The sequence below is a fragment of the Chinchilla lanigera genome, unplaced genomic scaffold (genome assembly GCF_000276665.1).
Source record: "Chinchilla lanigera isolate Chin_1 unplaced genomic scaffold, ChiLan1.0 scaffold00036, whole genome shotgun sequence".
NCBI classification, from domain to species: Eukaryota; Metazoa; Chordata; class Mammalia; order Rodentia; family Chinchillidae; genus Chinchilla; species Chinchilla lanigera.
Genome location: NW_004955437.1, coordinates 7,025,285 through 7,046,334, shown reverse-complemented (window position 1 = coordinate 7,046,334; position 21,050 = coordinate 7,025,285). Strand labels below are relative to the sequence as shown.

Genomic DNA, 21,050 nt, shown 5'->3' with positions numbered 1-21,050 from the left:
CAGAACCACGAGGTGTAAGGGGGGGGGTCCAAGGTGGAGGAAAAATGGGAAATAAAGGTGGGCATGAGGGTGAGACAAAACTATGGCCAGCCAGTAACAATTCTTCAGGTGAAACTTGATTAAATCAGGATCAAACGGCGGAAGCAAGTCACGTAGCAAGTGGGCATGAATACAGAAAATCAAAGAATAATTTTAGGAACAATGGAGGGTTAAGAGCAGAATAGACTTATTGAGGGGGAAAGAGAGCTTCTGTCAGAGAGACAGAAGGGGGCCCGAATGGGTTGCCTGCATGCCAGCATTTCTGACTCCAGCTATCGGGCTGGAAAGAAACTCTTCACAATCCCGAGTAAATATGGGAAGGTGGCATGGAGAAATCTGGGATTTTTCAGAAGTGGTTTAAACTGGGAAGCCTCTGATCCTATCTAGTGTTTTGTTTTGTTTTGTTTTTAACGAGTTTGACTCCTGTGTTGGTTTGGGGGCTCTTGATACCAATTTTGTGTGGTTTGGTGTGTGTGAGGGGAACAATACAATACAGGACACATTTTATAAGATTATTTAATAGTCACTGAAACAATGATATACAAAAGTGTAGGAAATCTACCCACACACTTAAGCACAAAGAATCCAGCCAAGGGCCTGGGCCCCACGGAAATGGTCCTGCATGAGTCCAGCTGAAGAACTCTAGAGCTCATACCAATGCCTCCCATGAGACCAGCTGGAGGTCTAGAGCACATAACAATGTGTCATGCAGGCCTGTTTCACGGATCTGCACTGGGAAGGTCCAAAGGTCAGTGGTGGAATGTAGGAAGTCTGTGCCAGCAGGATGAAGGATCTGTGCTAGCAGGCTGAGGGATCTGCACTGGAGCCAGGAAGTGACATGCCAAGAAAGAGCCAGAGCTCCCCTGAAAAGTACCATGGCAATCCTCCCCAACAGTGAGGTCCCGAGCTTCTCTGATGATGAGGAAAGCCGAGTTCCCATCAGGAAAGCCAGTGTGACAAGCTTCTCCATGAGACTGAGCAATGCAACATCTTCCCCTCCAGAGCCAGGAAGTGATGCTCAAAGTGAGGACCAGGATCAGAGCTCCCCCAGAGTGAAACAAAGCTGTTCTCGGCAAACAAGGTCCCGAGCTCCTTGCAAGATGAAAACAGCTAAGTTCATCAGGGTAGCCAGCATTAGCTCCTCCACTAACAGCTTCTATCGGCTTCCACCAGGCTCCCAACAGCCTAACTTATTCAGTTCTGCCTCTTATGCTACTGGCAACAGTCCCCAGGTGGGCCTCCCACATCCAGCACCACGCTTACTTGGTTCGGCTGGGGGGGTTGTAAGTTGACCACCAGTTGTTAATCCACCACAAATCCAAATCTCAAATACCTTCAAGAAGAGCCACCCAGGAACACACAAGTATGCCAGTCAGTCCAGTCAGCCAGCTCCATTACAGGGACCACGTATATAATGGAGAAAGAAAATCAAGGACCGGATGTGGAGACTCCCTCTTGTGTCCCACAGTTGGAAGAAGTGGCTGAATCTTTATGAAGTTTCCCGCTTCTTGACAGATGGCTCTTCAAATACACTGTGTGCCCCTGCTGCCTTTTGTTTAGAGAATTTTGTTTCTGAGCACTCTTGGCTGCATGCTGAGTCAAAGGAGGTAGTGTCTTGGTCTGAAAGGTGGGTATATTTGGCACGACCAGAACGTCCAAAGTTCTTGAGCTGCATGACTTTAGGAAGAATGGTTTTATTGAACAGATCCTCCAGGGTAGGTGCACTGAAATCTCTCTAGGATACTTCCTCCTCCTCCCTGAAGAGAGCACCTGGGGGTGATAGCACTTCTGTAAAAACTTCGTATTTGCCTGGAACGCTGTTGGTAATGACTTTGCCATCTGCCTGAAGCTCAGCTCTCCTCTCTTCCTCAGTAGGGTTTCTTACGCATTCAATTTCTTTCTCCTTTTCAAGCCCTCTCCATCTTCTCTGTCCCTCTGGAGTCCCTTGAGCTTGAAAAATCTCCCCCATTTCATACTCCTCCTCCTCCTCATTATCATCAGGATTGAGAGCGTCCAGTGCAGCCAGTGACAGCTTTTCTCTAGCTCTCTTTTGATTCCTTCTACAATCTTATGTGTGTACATGCTCCTGTCCTCAGCCAGGTGCCTGGTTTCCTGCTCCAGCTGCTTCTGCTTTAACGCTTCAGCCTCGCATTCTTAGGACAGTCACTCGGTCCTCCTTGTGAATGAAGACTGGCTCAAGGTGAGGCTCCATCTCGTCTTCACTGTCTGTGTGCTCTGCTCTCCATACTTGGATTTGGCATCTCTTCCGGAGCGTCCTTCATGCTCCACCTCCATGACTTCTAACTCTTTATTTTGCCTTTCCTGTGCTGGCAGAGGCATCCCAGCACTCCTCTATTTCCTCACCATCGGTTGCTTTGTCTTCACTGCTATCTTCTCGTTCCACGCACCGAGCATCTCCTACTTCTGAGTCGCTTTCTCTCACCACTTCAGATCCCACTATTTTCCAATGTCACGACAATCTCTCTTCATCTTCACAAATCTGATTCTGCAAACAGCGCAGCCTGGAGGTCACGAGAGGAATTCTCTTCCTACTCCTCAGGTGCTCAGGTGCTGCTGCTTGTCCTTTGGCTAAGTTTTTTTTTTTTTTTTTTTTTAAAGAGTAAAATTCTTTAGTGGCCACTGTAATTTGAGTGTTAGGATTGAGCTCCAAAAAGGCTTGTGGAGTAGACGGAAAATCAAGGTCTCCAGTTGCCTCTTTTTCAGGTTGTCTAATGTATCTGGCTCCTTAAGTGACAGGGGGCAAAGCCCTCATCTAGTGGGGAAGATTTCCAAAATGAAGTTGTAGGTTTTCTCTCCTATTAAAAATTCCTGTCATGTCCATTGTTAAAAATAGAGCCTTCTGTTCCTTTCCGTGTCTTCTGGTTATTTCCCATTAACACCATCAGAATTCTATAATTCCACTGTTCTGGACTCAGAACCGAACCAAGGTACCGACCGACAAACACCGGAGCACACGGATCGCCAATTGAGATTTTAGAATGAGCCTTTCTTAGCTGGCCAGCGACTGACTGAGAGCCTCCACGCAGGGTAGGATCAGGTCAGCAGCAAACCAGGTGTGAGAGCAACTTTTAAACCAAAAAACCACATCCTGCTTGGCAAATGAACTCTTTGTGAAGCAGTCTTCCGAGACACTACAGAAACTTTAGCAAACTTACAAGAAAGGAACGATACATTTCAGGGAGTGGCTAGAATGCGGAATGACGCAGGTGGAAAGGACAAGAGGCGGAGTAATCAGTAATTTTTCATGTTCTTTGTGAGGCCATGCACGTTCCTTGTGAGGCCTTTACACCACCATGGGGATTTTCCAAAATAGGAGAGATTGCACTTAAGTCTAGTATTGCTTTAGACGTAAATACAGTTGACAACCCAGAGATTAGGACTGCTGAATTTCTCTGCCGTTGAGATCAACTGTTCCCCATACTTGATAGGTGCATAGATAGCCTGATTTAAAATACTTTCTACACGAACACGTCTGATTTCAGGAGTAACCAATCAAAGATCCAATGAACAGTTGGCCAGTTCCTTGGAGTAATACATTCAAGAGTTAAATGGACTGCATAGGGACACCACCTTTACCTTTGTCATTGGTGGTAAATGACAAAATGGATTCCAATCTCCATATAGACAGCTTTACTGGTAGCTTGCCAGCAGGGTCTCACTTTGCCCACCCCCCTTGGCTTTTCTGTAAAGGGAAGAGTTCCATAGCTGCTCCCAGGGAACGCTGTCATGTCCAAGGCCCACCTGGTCCATGCTGTGGGACGGGCTGTGGTTTAGGAACTGAGCCAAGGGTGCCGGAGACACTCGGCAGCGGTGGCTCTCTTCTCGGGGACGAGCTCCAACATGGGCAGTAAGAAATCTGTGAAGCCAGCCGCCTCCTGCTGAGACCACCCATACTTCTCCACCAGAACCTCAAACAGGCTCCAGGGTTTCAGCTTTGTGATGTGCTTCAGGTCACCTTTTTTGGTGAAAAATTCTCTGGAATACTTTCCTGCTGCAATGAGCTTGTGAGGCACTTTCCCCAGAAGTTCTATGATCAGCGCAATGTGATCTTCATCGCAGGTGTACTCCTCTCCTGAATGAGGTTCAAATAAATAATCGCCTGTGGCCAGTTCAAAGGCCATGCATGCCGTGCTCCAGATGTCAGCCGAGGTACTATAGCCAGAGCCTATCAGAATTTCCAGGGAGCGATACTGCCTTGTTTGAATATATTCGGTGAAATGTTTGTGCACCCAACAGGCATTTCCAAGATCAGCAATCTTCACTTTGAGCTTCTTGGCATTGCCTGGCTCAAGGGGATTCACAAGCAAATTTCCAGCAGTGGAGTTTCCTTTGCTGTCTAGTGGTCCATTCTGTCCCTCCTCTTGTGCCTCTTCACCAGGGATCTCTGCCCGAATGCTTTGATGAAGTTGGCCGATGTGCTGCTCACAGAATGACTGGTCTCCAGTTGGGGAAGACTGGCACACCATGGCATCTGACACCTCTGGGGGTGCAGGTGTACAAGAGTCTGTTTCTTGAGATGTGCTGCTGTCTCCATTTTGGGAGCTTAGGAAAGGAGGTTCCTGCTTCCAATGCTGGACATCACCCTTGTTAGCATTATGGAGATCCTCTTGAAGCCTCAATATTTCTTTCTGACTGTTCTCAGTATCATGACTGACTTCAAGGACTCCATTGCAAGGAGTTTCTGTTGCACCGCCCTCTACACCACATTCCTTAAGTGCCTGAGACTGGCCAGTGGAGCTTGACTCAAGTTTTTCTGGCATCATTTTACTAGGTGGGTTCTCTTTCAAGGGTCTTTCAACAGGACTCTCTGATTCTTCCTGCTTGTTAGGTCTTTTTTGCCCAGGGCCAGACTCTTTCTCCATGTCCTCAATTTCCTGCATTCTCTTCTCTAGTAATTCTGCCTGGCGCTTCTGCTTCTTCTTCAATTTCTTCTTCTTATTCTTTGACATTCTGTCAGCTGGTTTAGCTTGGGGAGCAGTACTGACTGCAGACCCAGAAGGAGGAAGAGCTCCGGATCGCTGCCAGTCTGTTGCTTCTGCTGCCAGTCTCCAGATATATTGCTCCTCCACTGAGAACAAGATGTTTTCTGGCTTAATGTCCGTGTGGATGATACCGCACTTCGTATGTAAATAGTCCAGACCCTGTAACACTTGCTGGATAATTTTTTTGACACAAGGCAATGGAAGCCCCTGATAGTTGGACTTAATGATCCATTTGAGCAGGTGATGCCCCAGCACTTCAAACACCATGCAGATATGTGTTCCATTAACTCCTGATATTTTAAAGTCATCTAGCAGTTGAACGACCATGTCTCTGTTTGGATCACTGGGGTCCGAGTTATGAACGGATTTCAGCAACTGGATCTCCCCTAGTGCTGTTTCAGCATAATGTTGAGCACCTTTAACTACTTTCATTGCCACAAACTTCTTTCCCTGAAGATCCCATGCTAACCACACTGTTGAAAAGTACCCCCATCCCAACTTTCGGATCACATGGTATCTGCCCTTGAACAGATCGCCAATTTTCACAAGATGATAACCTCCTTTGCAGTAGTCCTTGGGGTCTTCCTGCTCATCATCATCGGATCCCAGAATCTCCTCTTCCTGCTCTGGCTGGTCCCTCTCAGAGTGGGGGGCGGGGCCTCGGCGCTGAGGTTCCTTTTTCCTTTGGGCTTTGTTCTTCTTGGCCTTGGTCCTTTTCTTTCGGGCCTGGAGCGCAAGCACTGCACGAGCGAGGGATGGATGACAGCTGCGTGCCGGGGGAAGAAGGCGGTGGACGCGAGGGTGGAGATTCAGCAGGGGCGCCAGGCCTGGCCGCGGAGCCTGCAGGAAGGCCGGCTGTGGGCCGAGGCAGAGTGCATCCGGGGAACTGGTGGCCTGAGGGGACACCCAGGAGGGGCGCGCCCTAGGGGCCTCGGGCAGGGCTAGAGCTCTTGTTTGCCCAAGGAAGGCTGGGCAAGGAAGTGGCCCCAAGTCGCCAGCCAGCCTGGCGGGGTGCAAGCCTAAATTCTGAACAAATGGAAATTCTTCATCCCATGACTCCATAGGAGCATCCTCTGGCCTCTTTCCGGACACAGAATGTTTCACTTTCACTTTCTCCATTGAAATCTCGCGTTTCTCACTGCGGACTGGGACGGCTCCGGCCCTAGATTGAATGAGCTGTTGCTTCACGAGTGAGCTTCGGTCAGACATGTCGATGGAAGCGGCGATCAGTCCCCAGACTTGACGGATTCCAAACGCTGAACACCTCGGATGGCAGCGAGTAGGGAAACTCCTTTCTCTCTGGGTGCATCCCAAACTGCTGCGCTGCATTTATATGCCACTTAGGGCGGAGAAGGCGGAGCAGGCGGAGCAGGCGGAGCAGGCGGAGAAGGGGTGGAACCCGGAAGTTGAGCAGCTCTCCTATTGGACGGGCTTGCCCTCTTCCGGACTTGCTCCTGGGTATACGTTTCCAGTGTTCATTGGTGGAATCTTGCGGATTAACTCCGCCTAGTGGGTGGGTGGCAGTGGGAAAGGACTGGGTGCCCTCGTGGGGGCAGCACTCCAGCAGGGGTAGAACTGGAGGAAGGGCACCTCTTTTGTGCCCTGAAAAGCTCAGGTGGAGGGGCTTCCACTCAGCCTGTTTGTCATAGCCCAGGGACTCTTAGATAGCTTAGTCTCTTGAATGTCTGACTCTAGCTCTCTTTCTCCTCCAGTCTACCAGGCTCCCTGCCTGGACCTGGGAGTAGGATTTGGACCGATTCATAGCATGTGTGATCTGGCTTTTCCCAAAGATGGCTACCTTATATTCCAGCCCTCAAACTGATTGGACACAGTGCAGACATTCACGTGAAAGCCATAGAGATAGCCCCCAGGGAATGGAGTCTTGTGCCACCACTCTTTCCCTTCTGAAGAGGAGGGGAGATCATAAGGGTAGACACAAACAGAACCCAAATAAGCGTGTTTTCTGCCACCATTTTCTTTGCTGCAGCTGAGAAATAAACTTTGCTCTGACCCTGCGGGCTTTGTTCCACAGCCTATTGTCTGTTCATGGTTCAATCCAGTTGTCTTGGAATGGCTTTTCTTCGTGGCACCTCAGCAAACAGTTGCCTGATAGCTTGTCTCAAACTATCTATGATGAAATCACTATTGCTAGAAACAACTCTTCCAGGGCTGGCTTTTCCAGATCCCCATCATCTTATGTACGTTGAAACTTGGCAATTGTAATCTTTATCCTCTAGGGAAAACCCTACTCAGCAGAGGGTAAATGTGTATGTTTTAGCTGTGGCGTAATACCCAACACCCACAATTTAAAGGAACAGTTGTAGTTTGCTGTTTCCATTCATGATTGGCTGATTCCAGGGAAGAGGCCTAATGGGAAAAGGATATGACACCCAGACACACCCACAAGTGTGCTCCTCCAATCCGGGAGCAGGACCCAAAGCCAGTCTAGTTGACACTGCACCCATTTACTGCTGCAGCCCCTCATTGTCCACTTCATACCCAAACATGTCCGTCCTTTAAACATATAATGCAAAAAAAATCCTCAACTGTTGTGGTTTGTGTCTGAATGTCCCCCACCCCCACCCCCAACCTCACCCCCACCAAAGCCTCATGCTAATCCTGGGGCTGGCTTTTAGAGTTTTTGATTGATCCATGATCCAATGCTGGGATTATGGGTGTGAGTGCTACACCCACCCCCACCCAGCTGTGGGTAATTTGCATACAGTGTAAGGGAGAGAAAGAGGCTGCTTGCCACAACTCCTCCCTTTTACTGTAGTTGCTTTTGCTGTCTTCCGCAGCCATGAATGGTTGCCCTGTGCCATGTGCCACTCTGCCTTAGAACCAGGCAAGTATGGACTGAAATCTCCACAAACTGTACGGTAGAGCCGGGTGTGGTGGCGCACGCCTGTAATCCCAGCACTCGGGAGGCGGAGGCAGGAGGATCGTTTCGAGTTCGAGACCAGCCTGGGCTACAAAGTGAGCTCAAGGCCAGCCTGAACTGCACAGGGAGACCCTGTCTCAAAAAGACAAAAAAAAAAAAAAAATGTACGATAGATAAACCTTTCCTTCCTTAATTTTGGGTGACAGGTATTTTGTCTCATAAACAAGAGACTGCTGGTAACCAAGACAGAATTTGGTACCAGAGGAGTTGGGGTCATTACTGTGACTGTACCTGACCATGTGGTTCAAGAGCCTTTGGAAATGGCTTGTGGGAAGTGTTTGGAAAGGTTTGGAGATGTCGCCTGAAAGAGTAGAGCTCCAACACCTTTGACTGTTCTGTATGGGAGATTCTGGTCAGAGCTTGGAAGACCCAGAAGGCTGGTAGGAAATCCTGCCAGTAAAGACCGGATTCGGGAGGTTTCTGTTGGGCAGAAAGACTGCATTGGCTGCTGGACTCCAGATGATGTGTTTTATGGCTTGGCAGAAAGTTTGCATTTTGCTCCTGTCCAGAGACTGAGGTTAAGGGCGGTGGACTAATCAATCTGGCAGAAGAAATTTCAAGGCAGTCAAATATTGCAGCTGTGGCCTGGCTATTGTTGGGGGGGTTTTAGTCAGATTTATGTTGTGAATCAAGAGCAAAGAGCCCAGCAGGATGATTTAATATGTTGTGAGTTTGGCCAGAAAGGAAGCTCCAGTAAAGCTGTGGACTGCAAAGATAGAGCTGAGGAGATCTCCATTGCTGAGAGGGAACAAGAGAATGGAAAAGATGGCCTGAGGGCATCACAAGAAGCAAGTCTCTACCCTTTGCAGCCTCAAAACTACAAAAATGAAAGGCTGTGCTTTGGGAAGAAAGCTGCTGAGCGTCATGTTCCAGAATGGTGGCAGCAGCCACACCAGGTTCCAGAATAGTGGCAGCATAGAGAATTTTCTCCTCAGAATTCGATTGAGTGCCCAGTGATCCAGGCACTTGATCTCTATGGCCAAAAGAGGAAAGCTTGGCTACTACTCCAGGTGGCAGCAGACCTTGGTATCATCCACATGGCACTGGTTTTAGGTTGCAAGAGTTCTGAGGTCAAGAAGGCTTCCACTCTGATTTCAGAAGAAGGCTTGGGAGGCCGGGCAGTGTGTTGTGAAGCTGTGAGTGTGAAGCAAAAAGTGCACTAGAGACCTCAGAATTTTGGAAAAGCCAGGAATGTGGATTGTCTGAGGAAGGCTGCAAGGAGGGAGTTAGGGAGTAAGTGGGCCCAAGAGAGAAGCCATGTGTGCTGTAACCACTGGAAGTGCCATAGGGGTGAAGTCATGTAAGCACTTTGGAGCTCACAATGTGCCACAAATTGCTTCAGATGCTGGACATGGAACTACAGGACATAATGTTAACCCTGTGGGATTTTGGACTTGCTTTAGGACCAATGTTCTGTATTCCCCTGTTTATACTTCTTGGAATGGTAATGTTTATTTTTTGCCATTGAATATTGGAAGTGTTTAACTTTGTTTTTGTTTGTACTTGGGCTCACAGCTAAGAGTTTGTTTTACATCTCTGAGGAGACATGGGGCTTGGACTCTTCAGCAATGCTGAAACTGCTAGGACTTTGGCAACTCTTAGAGCTGGACTAAAATGTCTTTTGCATAAAGGGATGTACATGAGTTTTTGGGAGGCCAGAGGTGGAATGTTACAGTCTGTGTCTGGATGTTCCCCCAAAGCCTCTGCAGTCATAGGACAGGCTTTTAGAGTTTGATTGATCCCGTGGTGCAATGCTGGGATTATGGGTGTGAGTGCCACGCCCAACCCCACCTAGGGGTGGATAGTTTGCCTACAATGTTAGAGGAGAGAAAGAGACTGCTTGTGGCCACTCCTTCCTTTTACTCTTGTTGCTTTTGCTGTCCTCTTCTGCCATGAACTGTTGCCCTCTGCCATGTGCCACTCTGCCTTAGAGCCAGCTAAGTATGGACTGAAACCTCCACAAAGTGTAAGCTAGATAAACCTCTTTCCTTAATTTTGGGTGTCAGGTATTTTGTCTCATCAGTGAGAGAAAAGTAAGACATAATATCAATTCTGCCTAAGGTGATACAATTATCTTCAACAAAAGCAAAGTCTTAGGCTTGAGGGAAATTCATAGCAGTGAACCTCTTTCTATTTTTTTTTTTTTGTCAAGTTATACAACCCAAATGAACCAAGGACAGATATTCCCATTCCAAAGGGGAGAGATACAAGCAATAATGAAACCCAGAAGGACCATCACTAAGTCCTGTAGCTGTATACTTGGCATCTGGAGCACATGGTGGTGAGATGGTTCACAAGTCTTATGTCACGACCCCACCCCAAAGGACTTTATTACAGCCCACATGGCCTCTCTTGGGCTGGGACCTACTCATGGCCATCAACGTTCCTTGGCAAACATTCCACATGCCTGTAATCTCATTTCCTGGTGTTTGTGCTGTACTTTTGGTTTCATAAACTGCCTTCTCAAGGACTCCTTGCCTGGCCTTCCAGGCCTGCCTTTGAAATCTGACTGCAAGCCTCCCTGACTCCACAATGCTTGGGTTTTGCAATCCAGTAATACCAACATCACACAGTAGATAATCCTAAAAATCTGCTCTAGCAGCAGCAGCTGGGTACCCTTAAACCATGGCTGAGTAGGACTGATTACCTGGGTGGCTGAGCATAGTGAAGTGAGTACTGGGGAAACCAATTCCCTAGGAGGTCCTTGAGCAAGGAAGCTCTATCCTCCAATGAAAGGGTTCCATCCTTGCACCCTTGAGCAGGTGATGGGTGGGGTCCTGCTGACTATGGAGATGCCCTCAAGGCATCTTGTCCCAGTACAAAGCATTTGGTTTCTTTGGATGCTGATAGGTGAAGACACCTATACCTCTTTTGGCCCCAATTTTACAAGTTTTTCACATTTCTATGCTGAAGCCTTCACCACTCCACTGTCAAGTAAGGCAGGAAGGTAAGAATCTTCCCATGGAGGATCAGCAGTTCCAAGAATGCTGGGAATAGAGACTGATATAGGGCCATTCCTTTCCAAGGGGAAGTTTTCCTGTGTAAGGTGCTTTATACACGGTGACCAGCAGCTTTCAAGATAGAAGCTTGCTGTCATCATGTACTATGCCTCTAGGTAAAAGCCTCTTGAGCCTTGTTGGTTCTTATGTTAAGAATTACAAAATACACTGCCCAAAATGTCTGGCAGTAGAAAATTCTTTAATCAATTAACAGGTGCCATTTGGTCACAAGTAATGTTTACAAACTTACATGGTAAATGGAAAAATTGACTCATTTGATGAAAAAGATAGGAAAGAGTGCTCAAACTGTCTTTCTCCTATCCAATCATAACTGCAGTTGCAGAGATGTAGCTGTAGTTGGTAATCCCTAGGTATGTCAATATTTTTCCACTTCCTCAACTTTACTTTCTGTTGTCATTTCTCCATTTAATATTCTTTTTTTTTTTTTTTTTTTTTTTTTTTTTTTTGCAAGAGGACTTGAACTGGTTCCTGTTGCTTCAGCCTGCCCCACCCGCAACCCGGCTGCTGGCCAGGAGTTGGGGACATTAGTTTTTAGGCTCTCCCCATACTTGAGTGTCTTGTCCTTTGTGAGCTGAGGATATGAGGGGTCCAGGGTCTCTAAGAGAAGCGTCCAGCCCAACAGGGAAGAAAAATCTTTTTTTTTTCCTACTTTTCCTAACTAAGTAGGAAGACAACTTGAAGAGTTAGTCACAGGGAGGGAGGGAGGAAGGGAAAATTGCATCTCATCGTGAGAACCCGTGGGCCTCTCACCTGGACTTTGTCCAATGCCCAGGTTGCCTATTTTTGGGGTGGAGAACTAAGATTTGAAGGGTGGCAGGCACTATAGGGTTCAGTTGTGAAGGCTTCTGTGGAGCTGAGTACCTCTTCCACAGCAGCACTGTCCCTCTTGTGCCTGGGGCTGTCCAGTGTCCCACTAATAGTAGGCTTCCTTGTGCTCTCCTTGCATAAGCAGAGCTGAAGCTGCCTTGTGTTGCTAGAGTAATCTCCCAGGCTCCTGCTTGCCAGTTGCAAGCATTAGGATAGGTCAGTGGCACATAAGTCCTCACTGGCCAGGAAAGAGTCCTTCAGAGATTTCCAGCTCAAATTCTCCTTCTGGCTCTGAACTTTAAGTGCTTCAAGTCTGATGGAAGCTGTGCATTACCTGACCTCACCGTTTACAGGCCCGTGCCCTCCAGAGGGAAGACGATCTCCTTAAATCTGGTGGATTGGCACCTTGCTATAAATTGACTTTTTTGGACTTGAGATTGATTTGGACTTGGGAATGAAATTTTGTATCTCCGGAGGCTTCCTCTGCATGGGTCCACATCGCTCCTCGCTTGTTTTGAGGAGGCGGCGGTATCCAGTGGAGAGAAGGAGGCCAAGAACCTGCAGAGGCAGCGAGGGGAGGCGGCCTGGCTCAACCTGTTGGACACTTGCACCGCGTGCCCAACCTGCCGGCCTTCCTGTGTTCCTTCTGCCCGCACCACACAGCTACCTCATACTACCAGTGCCCAGCTCACTGGTCGGTGGCTACTCTCTATTTGCCCAAGTTAGAGTCATTTGATGCCCAATTTGCAGCCAAGAATGTGCCAAGGAGGGGACCCATCCTAGATAACTTCCATAAAGGGACACTACTGAGGTTCCCAGCCAGTAGAATGGAAAAGTCTAATCAGGTTATGCACAAGCTGTGAAGACAATGAAGAAGCTAGTGGATTTTCATGTTGAGTGTGTTGAATGGCTTTGTGTAGGATATGCATTAGAGCTCATCAGAGGGTGAGGTCCACAGAAAACCATAGTATCAGATGGGAAGTATTTCCAGAGGCAGTTGGTGTGACTAGTCAGAGACCAGTGTGTTGTCCTTCTTATAAAAAGGAGCAGTTGAAGCTTTATTGTGGGATGTGTGACAAACTGATATGTCGGGACTGTCAGCTGCAAGAACACAAAGGGTATAGATATGAATTTATTGAGGCTTCTGAGAATCGGAAAGTGATCCTAGATACACTAATCACCAAACTGATGGAAAGAACAAAATACAGAAAATATACAGGAAATCAGATCCAAAACAATAATTGAACTAAACCAAAATCAAAAGCAAGTGGAACAGGATATTAGAGTTACTGTTTTTATGGTGATGGTAGAAATAAAAAGGGAAAAGCTCTGCTGCATCAGAGAGCCTTGCAAAGGACCATCACATGTGAAACTTAAGCAACAGCAACAAGAAGTGGCTGGGCTTTCTGAACAGCTGGAGCACGTTATGCATTTTCTAAATAGGCAGTTTCCAGTGGCAGTAGTACAGCATTACTTTACTTTTACTTTTAAGTTGACTGATTGCATACCTGTTATGATGCCTCCTTTGTGCAAGGTGTGATGCTTCCCCAGTGACCAACACCTCCATCCAATTTCACTGTGATCCTAGGTTCTGGGCCCAAAATATTATCAACTTAAGTTCTTTAGCGATTGAGGATAAAGAGCCAGCCACAAATGCCTAAGCAGAATCCTGTCATGGAACAGAATTCACAGCCACCAGGTGGTTTTATCTTCAAGCCCAGTTATCCAACATTCCAACCCAGATCAACCTAGCTCAGTTACAACTCCAGCATATGCCCCAACAGGTATAATGGCTCAGAAGCAACAGGTGCAATGGAGGGCCAGCACCTGTGCATTTACCAAACAGTAGAACGCAGGGGGGCCCATCCAGCAGCCTTCCATCTCTCAGCAGCAACCCCCTCCACATTTGATAAACTTTCAAAATCACAACCCTAAACCCAAGGGACCAGTTCTTCCTCCTCATCCTCAACAGCTGAGGTACCCACCAAACCAGAACGTACCATAGCAAACAATAAAGCCCAATGCCCTACAGATGGCTTTCTTGGCTCAACAACCCATAAAACAGTGGCAGATCAGCAGTGGACAGACTGTTGCCTCAACCACCAGCAGCTCATGCTCTGCTCCTTCCAGTCTCACCATCACAAGTGCAGTAGGGTATGATGGAAATGGTTTTGGTTCACCTATGCTTGATCTGAGCACACCAGTGGGAGACTCTTATAATCTTCCTTCTCTTCCTAATATTGATCAAGTACTATTATGCCAGAGAAATGATCCCAGCACTGATCACGGCCAGCCCAGACCGCCCTCCAACAGAATAGTGCAGTCACCAAACTCATCAGTGGCCTCTCCAGGGCTTGCAGACCCTGTTACTATGACTAGTGTCCATCCCCAATATGTTCACCTAGTGCCTCTAGCATTGGAAGCAGAGGAAGCTCTACTTCTTCCAGCAAACCAGCGGGAGCTGATTCTACACACAAAGTCACAGTAGTCATGTTGGAGCCAATCCAAATAAAACAGCAGACCACCTGAAAAGTGATTTTCCTGTTTATAGTGAAACAGGAATAAAATGAAGAATCTAGGCCTCAAAATACCAACTATCCAAAAAGTGTACTTCCCTGCTCTTAAATAGCAGTCAGAGCTCTGCTTCTGAGGAGACCGTTGTAAGATCTGATACCCCTGAGAGCACAGGGGATCAACCTGGATTGCACCAGGAGAACCTGTCTAGGGAGAAGTCGAGTGGCTCGATGCATCCCAGAAGTCTCCCCTTCATGTTAGGGAGGCAAGGAAAGATGACCCTGTTGAGGACTTTGGTGTACAGTTTGTCAAAGTGGAGGGGAACTGCTGTGCTGTGAGAAGTGTCCCAAAGTTTTCCATCCATCTTGTCATGTGCCCACATAGACAAATTTTCCAAGTCACAACTTAGGGGGGAAAAAACCCCATGAAGCTCTTGTTAACACCAATAGATAAAAGGAAGTGTGTAAACACGTTTTATTTCTCTACTGTCATGAGATGAGCCTGGCTTTTCAAGACCCTGTTCCTCTAACTGTGCCTGATTATTATAATATAATTAGAAATCCTATGGACTAGTCAACCATCAAGACGACTGCAAAGAAGATTCTTCCTTATACACAAAGCCTGAAGATTTCATAGTTGATCTCAGACTGATCTTCTAGAACTGTGAATTCAGTGAGCCTGATTCAGAAGTAGCCAATGGTGGTATAAAACCTTAGTTATTTTGAAGAACTTCTAAAGAACCTTTATCCAGAAAAAAGGTTTCCTAATGTAGAGTTCAGAAATGAACCAGAAGATAATAAATTTAGTGATTCAGATGATGATTTTTGTACAGCCCCGGAAGAAGTGACTCAAAAGCACCAAGCAGTGTCAGTTGCTTAAATAAAGCAGCACCACTGGTGTGTGTCTACTGAAGACTTTTTTCAGCAACTTATCATCATAAAGAAGAGTTTGTGAGCTGTTTTTGATGTTTTACTAGACTTTGATTTCTTTTAATAATCTATTTCTTTTAGCCTCTTATTGAAAAAGGAAAAAGAAATGGAAGAAAGAAAAGGAGGGAAAGGAGAAAGGGATGGTAGAAGAAAAGAAGCACCAAGACTGTTAAAACCAAAATCCGGAGTGATAGCTACTATAGGAAGGAAATAGACTTTCTATGAATTCTGTTGAAAAGTTAAGTGGTTTTGAATCCACTTTTAGAAAATTAATGCTGCTACCTATTATCGCCCAACCAGAGACCTAGGTTTGAGGAAGACACCAAGTGATGCAACAGAAGGATCAATGAGATGTCATTAAGAAGGTTCCTAATAGTATATTGAGATGGAAACTATATTTTTTAAAAAATCATGAAAACAAAAAAATTTCATATCTCAAATGCTCTATCTGAACTTGCTGTTCAGACAGTGTACTGCAGAAGAAACTTTGCTAGGGCAGTTTGGTTAAGGTGAAACATTCCCCAACCTGCCATTTGAGGAGGAGGGGCAGATACTGAAAAGCTCACTATTCTTGAATGAGCTTGTTAAATTTGAATGGACATCTGTTCCTAACTTCATCAATAGGACCTCTAGACCTTTGACATCTAAAGGCCCCTTTTCTCTCCTACCCGGGAATGTCTCATACCATTAGCCTAGGTAGTTTTGAAAGCCAGCCAGCTGCTAAACCAAGGGGCTTCTTGGCTTACCCAGTTCTTCTGTGCCTATCCATTGGCTATCCCAAAGCTAGACTTACCTTAGTGCCATACATTGCTCCTGTGACAGACTGGTGCTAAAGATTGGGACTAAAAGTATGGATGGTCCTTTTTCTATTGAAGACCCCATTCTAGGGACACCATGTAGACAAGTCCTGCCATATGCCCAACTTGTCTTTGAGCTGTCCTCAGTGTGGGAGATGTTCTTACGATTCTACGGTATGGGAAGTTATAGAAGAGAAACCCTGTCTAGGCTCGATATTTCTCAGCTCCTAAAGCTTCAAAAGAATGAATCTGGCTTGTCTTCCTGGATAAACTTGTCCAGGTAGCTTATGTTTGGAGTTGAATAGGAGGGAGGGATGACCTGTGATCTGTGTTCCTCAAACTGGGACAGGTTTCCTAGACCTTAACATTCCAAGAATTCATTGATGTCATACTCCAGACAGAAGAATCTCTTGGCACTCAGAAGTAGATACACTTGATCAATGAAAGCCTTCTGTTTGATTTTCTTTAACTGCTAATTCTTCATAGGTGAATATCCTAAACTTGTATGTTCTCACAAATGAGGTATTGAGTGAATGTATATATATGTAAGTGGACTTGTGTTACAGGCTGCACTTGGTTAGCTTTGCACATCTCCCTGTTTATTGTACCCCTTGGGTGATGGACACCTAAGTTGATTCCCTACTGCTGATGATACAATAAACTTTGAATGGAAATACTTCCTTTCTCAGGAAGGAGCCTGGCTTTGCTCAATTTCAGACTTGAGGCATGGAAGTTATTACCACCTAGCGACCTCATGTATGCATGCTTACAAGGGGAGGTTCTATTTGTTCTCATTCACTGCTAGGGCCAGGGCTCAGCCACCGTCACTTGAAGTCATCTGAGATTAGACAAAAATTCTGTGATTCCCTTTGAGAGCTACCTTGATGTGTCTCAAGCCAGGGCTGAGAATTCCTGTTCTGAGCCATTTTATACTCAGCTGGAAAAACTAGTTTCATTCTGGCAAACTCTCATTTAATTAGCTATCCACACCTTTTACATAACCATTTAGAAATGAAGACACAGATGATCTAATTAAGAAAAGCGGCAAATGTTCACGCTGACTGGCACGAGTATGACAAACCCACCTGCTGGGGTAAATTGCTTAAGTGAGCACATTAGGCACATTTGCATGTGACAGGAGCCTGCCAGGCATGCTTGAACAATGCTAGGGAGCCACTCCTTGAGGGGACTGCATGTGAGTTGAATCTGCCCTTGATTGGTCAAGAAGAAAGCTACACTAGACGCTGGAAACTCACCTGTCACATCAAGGAGCAGTTGTAGAGCAGTGGTGGTGAATCTACGACACACATGCTGTAGCTGGCTGTTTGTATCATTGAAAACTCTAAAAGGTCTGCTATCATTAGTGTCACTGAAGAAAGAAAAATTGGGAACAAGACAAACCCGGAAGCGGAACGGCAAATTGGATCAGTGAGCCAGATGGATTGGAATGTGGCTGAAGGAAAAATGGAAATAAATGTCAGAAGCTGCACACGAAGGTCTCTGTGGAGGTGAGGTCTCCTCCACGCATCTCAGCTGTGCTACAGCCTGCCTTCCTGTCACCTGTGTGCTGGGAGAGCCCCAAGGAGGACACCAGACACTGATACCGGAAATGAAGGATACCCAGCAGAGGAATAGCTCGATAAAATGTGCTGTGTATTGAACTTGAGACCATGACTGCACTATATATAATTTATCCTGATAAGGTGTAAGTAGCACCAACCAAAATAAGCTTGTAGCTTGAATGGAATTTTTAAAAAGCTTGCTGTTTGTTTCCTGCTTGCCCTGCCATGAACAGTTTGTCCTCTGCCATGCCACGCTGCCTTGGAATCAGCCAACTGTGGACCAAAACATGCACAAACTAAGCTAAAATCTTTAACCGGTAGGTGCCAGGTATCTTGTCCCAGCAACAAGGAAGTAGTAACAGAGGAAATAGTTTATGAATATGGCCCAAAGAAGCAAGAATAAAAAGGATGTTTTCAGTGTCCTATGTCAGGTGCTTAATTCTGCTGAAACCTGCACTCAAGAATCAGGGAAATTTATTATACTACTGATCTGCAGGCTCTTTGGAGCTGTTATATGACAGCTTTCCTCTGATTGTCCCATAGTTTCCACAAAACTCCTGGTGAGATTTTCTGCAAAGGAGAGGATCCTCTCCTATCAGTATCAAGCTTTTTAAAAAGCTTTGTAAGCTCCATGAGTATTTAGGGGAAGGGAGCTGAAGCTGAAGGTAAATGCAGGAAGAACCTCTATCTTAAAGTTGTGCAATCATCTCAAAAGGGGGTTGTGTTGCCTCCATTGAAATAATTCAAGTCATTGGTGGAAACAAGAAGTGAGTCTGAGAATGCGAGTGGGGTTACCAAGTATGCCAACCGTGGATCCTCAGGCTTATATAGATCAAGTGGCCAGGGAACTGTGGCCTTGGAGATAGGTAGCTCTTGCATTGAAAGCAACACAAAGACTGCTTGTCATTATGCAAAATGTCATTACTCAGGTGGAGTATCCATTGCATTAATCAGTTTCTCATGGCTGAGACAAAATCCCTGATAAGATGAAATGGTTTGTCTGTGGTCTGTATATTCAGAGGTGTCTGCTTGATGGTCAGCTGGCTTGGAGGCAAAAACATGACATCCAGGAAGTAAAGAAGGGGGGAAGAGCCTGAGGAGGGGACCAGTACCAGAATAATGCCCGAGGTCATGGTCCCCATGACACACCCAGATGCATGAAGAACTGTTCTTACATCCTAACTTCCTCTCCTAGGGATCCACATGTCTGGTTTCTTAGTGTTTCTCCCTTTGGACTCCTGATATGTCTTTGCTATTAATCCTTGCCCAGGAGTCTGAATATTCTGGTCATTTGCTCTCCCCAATTAGTGGTATACAATACAGTGCTGCAGTCTCAGCCCACTGGGAGGACTTCTCTTACTGCTACTTTTGGGCCATGAATGAGGTTACAGGACAGCATCAGTCTTTGGGTTCGAGCAGTATCCAGATGGTTATCTCGGACTCAGCTGACTATAAGGAGACCTCTACAGGCTTCAGCATGAGTTGGAGAGTTACAGGTGATAGGGCTGTGGGCCTGTGGGCTGTGTACCCACTGTATCATCTTCACTATGCAATACATTTCTGATGTGCCCAGTCTTGAATCTGAAATCCCATGCACAAAATGGTAGCTATAATTTCATGGTCATGAGTCTCAAATCCTCTGCTCCTAGCGGATCCTGGAAATAGAGTGTGAGCTATTGCTTAGGCCCTGCAGCATAAAGCTAGTAACTGTTTTGTTTTCCCAGAATGCAGTGTAGCTTTGGCACCTGAAGTTGTGGGGCACACACTGCACAATGCAGAGGAGTTTGTACTGCATTCTGGGCCTGCTATTGAGTTCTTCAGTAGCGACTGGACCACAACTGGCAGCCCTTCTGTGTGACTTAGAAAGGATCTGGAATGCTACTTCCAAGAATCGTGCACACTCAAACCTAGAGAGACCTGACAAAGTGTAGGAGGCATGAGATGGACTAACGAGTTTTGGCTTGGAACAAGTTTCCTGGTAGACACCAAACCATTGCCCCCTAAATCCCACATGCAGGACATAAATTGTATTAGTTTATTGTAGTAGCTCCAGAAAAGCCTCACAGGACTCAAGGGTAAGAGGGTGACTATTATCCCAGATTGAATGGCTTGCAGCCTCCTTTAGAGGGGCCGAAGGGTGAATATTTGCTAGTAACCTAACCTCAACGTGCCCAAGACAACAGTAAAGGCATCTCTGGTACAGCAGTCGATGACCCTGTACTTGGGTCACTTGGCTGAATGTATGGTATTCATATGTCAAGATTAAATTTCTAGAAGGCATCTCAGTGAATCAGATAGATAGGGACTGTCATTTTTTTTTAACTTAAAATGTGGTATAGCATCTGGTATTTGGCTACAAGAGGGATGAGAGCAGACCTAGAGGATTTCATTTGGCATTTCTTACCGTGATAGCTTTTGATCCATGAATTTAAAAGCCACTATGAGGGTTTAGTTTGCGTATGTTCATCCTGATTAAGCGTGCAGGAACCAGGAAAGTTACCAAGCCGGGGGATCTGCAGACTCATTGGAGCCATTATACGATGGCTTTGGTCACATGGCTTCCACGGAAGTCTCTCATTCAGGCAAGGAAACGGATCTGATTTGAGGTTGCCTTATATGAGTGGAAGTTTGTGGTGGATTGACAACTTGTGGTCAGCTTGTAACACCCAGCTGAACTGAGGTAACGTGGGTACTGGGTGTGGAAAGCTCACTGAGGATCGTTGCCAAAAGCATGAAAGGAGACATGAAGAGGAAGAGATGGTGCTTAGTTCTCCTGGGGAGAAATTTGTCACTGACTTTCTTGATGTGAACTTGGCTGTTATCATCGGAGGACCAGGGGACCTCACTGTCATTGAGGATGGCTGCGGTTCTTTTCAGGGGAGCTCTGGTCCTTACTGTGCGCCTCACTTCCTGGCTCCAGTGCAGATCCCTCAGCCGGCTGGCACAGATCCTTCATCCTGCTGGCACAGATTTTCTAGCTTCTACCACTCACCTTTGGGCCTTTCTAGTGCAGATCCTCAAGGCAGACTTGCATGAGACATTGTTGTGGGCTCTTGGCCTCCAGTTGAACTCACGGAGGACATTGCTATGGGCTCCAGGTCTTCAGCTGAATTTATGCAGAACATTGCCATAGCGTCTAGGCCTTCAGCTGGATTCTTTGGGTCTCTAGCTTGTGGCCATATCTCCCACACTTTTGCGTTTGACTCTTGGGGTGACTATTATAAAATAGTCCTATAAGTTTTCCTGTATACCTTTTTCTTGTAAACTCTGACTACAAGGTTTAAGGCTTTATTCAATAGTCAATTGCAGTCTGTGTTTTCCCCTTCCCATATTCATACAGCTACACGGGAAAGTGGGTGTCTGTTCCTACTGGACAGCTAGAAGAATGCTCATTATGTATATATTAGAACCTCTGATAGATCCATGGATACCTTCAGC

The 21,050-nt window shown here is 46.3% G+C and overlaps 3 pseudogenes; 1 reads left to right on the top strand and 2 right to left on the bottom strand.

The window, feature by feature from the left end:
• Positions 1-1,320: 1,320 nt before the first annotated feature.
• Positions 1,321-3,810, bottom strand: LOC102004518 (annotated as a pseudogene).
• An 18-nt stretch (positions 3,811-3,828) lies between these two features.
• On the bottom strand, positions 3,829-6,251 carry LOC106149081 (annotated as a pseudogene).
• Positions 6,252-6,375: 124 nt separating this feature from the next.
• On the top strand, positions 6,376-14,777 carry LOC102017057 (annotated as a pseudogene).
• Positions 14,778-21,050: the final 6,273 nt, after the last annotated feature.